The 6,594-nt window shown below is 33.8% G+C and overlaps 1 protein-coding gene across 1 annotated transcript in view; it reads right to left on the bottom strand.

The window, feature by feature from the left end:
- The window catches only part of LOC112042926 (glutamine synthetase 2 cytoplasmic), a 55,457-nt gene extending 52,390 nt beyond the window's left edge, over nucleotides 1-3,067 (bottom strand). The window contains exon 1 of the mRNA XM_052890850.1: nucleotides 2,508-3,067. The gene's annotated coding sequence lies outside the window, so the exon portion shown is untranslated. The remainder of the gene's footprint in view (nucleotides 1-2,507) is intronic.
- Nucleotides 3,068-6,594: the final 3,527 nt, after the last annotated feature.

Below are 6,594 nucleotides of genomic sequence, written 5' to 3'. Positions count from 1 at the left end.
TCTTTTATCATAATATTACAATATAGGTACATATGTATATAATATATAAACAGTTAAAAATTGGTGAATAAACAAAGATTTTATAGCTCTGTTTTTAATTATTAAATTGGAATGATTTCTATAAGTAAGCCCCTATTAGTTTTTAATGAGGTCTGTTAATTCGATTTAACGATCATTTATTTAAAACGGAATATGTGCTTAAGTACGAGTAGGTAGGTATATAAATATTAATCTTTCGTTATCGACTTTGTTCGTACTTACTGTACGGCAATAAATAAGGGCAATTAAACGTAATTGTATTGATAACTTAATTTTCTTTTGAAATCGTTAGTGAAGTAACTACCTACCAAATAATAGGTATTTTGTAATTCCCCTGTCATTTTAGTCATAAGAGGCGATAATAGGAATATTTATAATTAAGAAACATTAAGTTAAGTTCAAGTTAAGTTAGAATTAATGTCAAGTAGTATTTCTCAATAAAAAAAAGAAACATTACTCAACATAATATTATTTTTATTATTTAGTTTTAAGGATTAATGTATTGTATATCCATTTTAATAATATAAATATAAATAAAACATACAGGCTACTTTTGATCCTGGTAAATCCATAGTTCCCGCGGGATTGTAAAAAACAGAATTTTACCCGAACGGAGTCATGGGCGCCTACTAGTATCACACTAATATTAAAAAGGCGAAAGTTTGTGTGTAATTGTGTGTGTTTGTTCTTCCTTTACGCTACACAAAAGATTTGACTGAAATTTTGAATTAAAATAGATTTTACTCTGGATTAACACATAGGCTTTTACGTACTTATCATCCCGAAAAATCCCATGGTTCCCACGGTATTTGTGATAAAAATCGCGGGCGTCCGCTAGTATTATATATACTATTCAACGCTCCGCGTTTATAATATATAGTATAAGTATATACAGTATACATATATTATATTATACTAGCCATGCAGTTCCCGTGAGAATAATGACATAAAATGTAGCCTATGACACTCACAAATAACGTGGCTTTCAATTGATGGACCCATACAACCTCACAAACTTTACCTCTTTGTAATATTAGTAAACTTAGATTTTTATAATTTATAAATTTTTATATACATACTATATGTATATCAAAAAACCACCTATTTATAACATTCACGTAATGCATAACACATTCTAAACATATTGTATATTTTCCCACTTGTGTGTATAATAAAGAATTCAATTAAAATACGTACGTAGTTTTAATATTGATTAAAAATAAAATTATGTCGACGGTCAAATAAAATAAATAAATCGTTTTTGGATCTGCTAAAAAAAATAGGTTCTTCTCCCTTGGAAAATAAATAATTTCATTACTAAACTAATCACGTGATAAATAAAACAATCGAATGACACCAACCAGTATAACGTTTATCGCAAACCTACCTACATTGTTTTATAAACAGCGGAATTTTTCGATGTATGATGTGGGAAATCTAGAGAAAAAAATAATTTCCCAAGGAAACTTCAATTAAAATTGAATGTTTTGAAAACGCTTTATTGTAAAAGTTACCTACATACATGTTACGTGAATAACCAGCACGAACTACGCATAAATGTTATTATATTCCCTACTTGAATCACCATGACAACATAACTAAGTAGTTTTAAAAACACCCATATGTATTATACCGATGCCCTAGCTTCGTAAATAGGTAATGTAGGGATATTATATACGAATATAAGTAAATAATATATAATATTATATGTTTACGGACATAGATACTTATTTCTCATGTGTATTTTTTTTGCATATATATTTATTTATATATACTTAATCGTATAAATAATTCAAAGCTATATATTTATTTTATTCCATAAATATTGAAATTTACAACAGTTATCTTTACAGGTAGGTGGATGCCTATTTCTAGGTCTGAAAAGTAACTATAGTTTCTTAATTTATTAATCTTCTAATTATCTGCATACCTACTTTTAGTAAATAATAATTTAGTAAGTAACATGAAGGAAAATTACACTGCAATTACAATAAATACAACGTCTCATCCAGACTTAAAAACATCTTATATAAAACTAGGTCATTCGGCTGATACACGAAACGTATTTGTTTGGCATTTTCTTCGTTACTATTCACGTTTCCAATTAAAATAATTCTACGTTGAAGGCATACAACTTTACTTTTACTCGCGCGGCATAACACGATAAACTAAATAAGTTACTCATATTAAGTCACATAAATTTTTTCTACTACCTGTATTACGATACGAAATAATCTGTAATATTAGATGATGACAATAAAATGAGGATTTGAAGGAAAAGTTCGCATAGCATATAAGTTTAGTACAACTAGTTCTTACGAACGTTTTGGTGGTATCCGTAAGTATTTTGGCCGACAATGATGCAATTCGCAATGCAACGGACTATGCATGCACGTGCGGACGGCGGGGAAAATTTCACGTTCGTAATCTCACTCGTGAATCTTAAAATAATGTTATGTTTACAATACCTTGGTAAAGTCCCAGGAACTCGCGCGCGAAACGTGCGTATGTAGTGCGATGTATATTTGCAGTGGTAATATTTTTTTAATCGTGCGCGACGGGCGCCGCTTTGAAATTGACTGATGGTTGCACGGCGAGTTTGTGAATATATGCGCGCGCATCTCTCGCGAATTGCGCTTGCGTGGAGGGAGAACTGTTTACGGAGTACGGAGGACCGCTAGTCTACTCTACAGCTCATTGACGATCAGTTAGGTACATCACATCCTTGTTACCCACCCTATATCTATCAGCGACGTCGGAAGCGCTCTGCCAAATTGGTACGGAGAACGGTTCCCCACCGTGTTTGTGAAGTGTCGTTCAGGCCAGTGGTCGGCAAACATGGAGCAGAAACGTAAGGGGAAGACATCTTCATCGGCTGGGCGAGCCCTGCCCTCTGGAGTCATTTTTGTGTTATACACTGGTCCATATGATGGATCCATATTTGAGTTCTATTAATTCTTCATACATCATATAAATGTTCGTCTTATAATAGATGACTAAAAGTAGAATCATGTAGTGAATAAAAAGAAATCGATTAAACTTGTCTTTTATTTTTGACAAATAATGAATTACCTAATTTGATTACATGGAATAAAATATACGAATCTAGCTAATATTGTATTGTATTCTTATTCTAATTGCTAGTCTACTCTAATGTCTTCAGTACTTATGTAGAATGAAAAGCAAAATTTAAATTGTACTAAGTATTGATTTCTGGACCAAATGTTTTTACCTGTCATTTTAATGAAAGCTATTAACCTATGGTACCTATAATGCGAGTACGTTATAAGCGACTTTGTCACCTACATCCTTGTTATTCTTGGTTATTGTCTGACTGTGGTAGGTCCTGGAACAATGAATCATTGCTCCCATGGTATTAGATTCATGTTGATGGTGTTTGCGCGCGCATCTCTTGCGCTTGCGTAATGAGTGACCACTTTGGGGCCATCCATAAGTATGTACGGATAATTCAGGTTCTAAAATACCCAAACTTCCAGTGAAACTATGTAAACTTTACCATTTGGTTTGGGGCAGAGAGTTCTAGCGTTCTGAGTTCTACGCTCTGCGCAATGTTTGTAATTTTGTACCACCGCACACAGGGTGGTCAGGTCGCCAAACCAGCCAAGACAGACCAGCCAGTTTGGCCGGACATTTGGATAGAAAGGCCGGACATCCTACATTATTGAGGATCCTACATTAGCGAGCAACAGTTGATTCTCGTCGCTTGCGTCGTCGTCGTCCATGTTTGGCGCTCGCTCGTTTGCTAAACGTAAAAAGTCTAACAACCGGACACCGTTTATTTTGGCCGGACACGGCATAGCCTAACTATGTCCGGCTTTATCCGGACGCCTGACAACGCTAACCGCACAGACTGTCAGGCCAAGATCCTTTGTTATATAGATAGCCAGACTTTTAGCATTTTATAAAAACTTTAAGCTTATCAGCTCATGTTTCTACTGTAGTTAAGTTCGAATGGTGACTATGGAGTTTGGACTATGGTCATTAACAACCTATAATCAGCTCACTGTTGAGCACGAGTCTCCTTTCAGAATAGCAGACTAGACTAATAGTCCACCACACTGCACTGGCACAATGGCAGACATCACACACGTAGAGAATTAAGAAAATTTTCAGGTATGCAAGTTTCCTCGAGATGTTTTTCCTTCATGAGAAGGAATTAACAACACTTTACTGAGATTAAATATGCCCGTTCTTATGTATTTTTCAGAAATATAAAAAGATTGTTATTTTTTAATATTCGTTTCAGATAGAATTAGATAATATTTTTTTTTCAAATTAAGCTCATTAACGAAGCCTTTAACAAAGCCGGGAATAGAAACTATGGCCTCGCAATATCACATATGAATGTTACTTAATGAGATACAAAACAACAAGCCGTCAAGTGATGAGACACATTATTTTTAAAATCCAAATAGATACAAACATTGGTTTTTCATTAAGCAAAGTGGAGGTAAACAGAATGGTACGCTAATGGTCGTGTCGTTATGTACTTACGTACTCGAATGAGTAAGTAGGTACATAGCTCGTGATCGCTTTTAGGTGATTGTTTCCATAAAACCATATAGTCTCTGCTTTGTTTGTGCTTGTGGTTCAATTATCAATCTATTTAACTGCCAACAACAGCAGGCCTTCCTTCATATATGAGACAAGTAGGTGCCGCGCGGTTTCACCCGCGTGGTTCCCTTTCCCGTAAGAATACGGAGATAAAATATAGCTTATAGCCTTGCTCGATAAGTGGGCTACTTAACACTAAAAGAATTTTTCAAATCGGACCAGTAGTTTCTGAGATCAGCGCGTACAAACAAACAAACAAACAAACAAACTCTTCAGCTTTATAATATAATATTATATATCATGTAAGAGATCAGAGCAGTGGCATAGCTACCCAGGGGCTATAGTACGATTATTAACTGTAAAATGACAAATGATTGTTACTAGTAAAATGACATTTCAGTGACAGTTGCACTTGTCATTTTACTGACTGCATTTAATCCTCCGACTATAGACGGTGCAGTACCCCGGGGATTTCAAGCTCAGGAGCCCTCAAAATCTTACCAAAAAAATCTCGGTCAAACTGAACTTTCGAAAAATTCACCCATTTTCAAAATAAATATGACAGTTTTTTTCTATCATTTATTTATGTCCTTTTTTTATTTTTAACAACGTTAATACAAAATATAATGCAAAAAACTATTGAAAATTTATATAATAAAAAATAATATTTATAATATTAATAATATAAAGTTAGCCCTTGACTACAATCTCACCTGATGGTAAGTGATGATGCAGTCTAAGATGGAAGTGGGCTAACTTGTTAGGAGGAGGATGAAAATCCACAATCCTTTCGGTTTCTACACGACATCGTACCGGAACGCTAAATCGCTTGGCGGTACGTCTTTGCCGGTAGGGTGGTAACTAGCCACGGCCGAAGCCTCCCACCAGCCAGACCTGGACTAATTAAGAAAATCTCAATCTGTCCAACCGGGGATCAAACCCAGGACCTCCGATTTGTAAATCCACCGCACATACCACTGCGCCACGGAGGCCGTAAAATTTTGTATATTTTTACGTGATGAAACCTCACTAGTTAAGATAGTAGTGGGGTCCCATTTTTATTTGCACCAGGCACTTTGATTACCTAGCTACGCCTCAAAGACAATATAATAAAACAGAGAAAACTTCAGTTAGTGACTAATAGGAACTATTTAAAATAATTGTTTAATATCAGGCACGCGTTGAAAAGGATTATTTAATTTTATTTATATTAATGATTTTGAAATGTAAACATTATTGTATCGCGTATGATGATATCCGTACGTCAAACTGTAGTTATTACATTCCTTAATGAGGAAGCAAGTGACCTACTTTTCGCTCGTTAATTTAGATCATGCGTTATTTTAAAATTAATGCATAAAAAACAATTTAATGCAACATACTTTAAAGTTTTTACATGCAACCAACACGGGAATTTATGCCGACTAGTGCTTAAATAGATGCAACAAAAAACAGGTAGCCGAAGTACCTACAAACGCCCAAGTAATCTGCTACTTATATTCGAACCAACCAATTGAAGTAGCGAGTAAAATTAAATTATCGTATACTGAAATTTTAAATTAATATCTACATTAAAACCGTATTATATGTATATTTATACAGAATAATATTCAGATATAATAAAATTATTATCTATCAGATAAAATATACAATTTAAATACGCTGAGCAATTCATGTGATTGGTTCCAGTCTGTATCACTAGCCGTAAATAGATTTAGCTAAATTTAGGTAAATCTAAATTCTAAGCAGTAATTATATCTAATAAATTAAAATCAAAATAACATATGCATGTTAATGAATACATATAACTATTGTCTAATTAAGTTTTCGCAGTATTTTTAATTACATTATTATCAACCTAATTATTAACTTACTTAAGCGTTTTATATATTGTTGACATGGGTTTATTAATTATTTCCGTTGGGCTTATTAACTGTTATTATGAGAACACTTTGTTTTACATACATTACCTTGAGAATC

This window comes from Bicyclus anynana, chromosome Z, assembly GCF_947172395.1.
Source record: "Bicyclus anynana chromosome Z, ilBicAnyn1.1, whole genome shotgun sequence".
NCBI lineage: Eukaryota > Metazoa > Arthropoda > Insecta > Lepidoptera > Nymphalidae > Bicyclus > Bicyclus anynana.
This window is presented reverse-complemented; position numbering and strand designations above follow the sequence as displayed.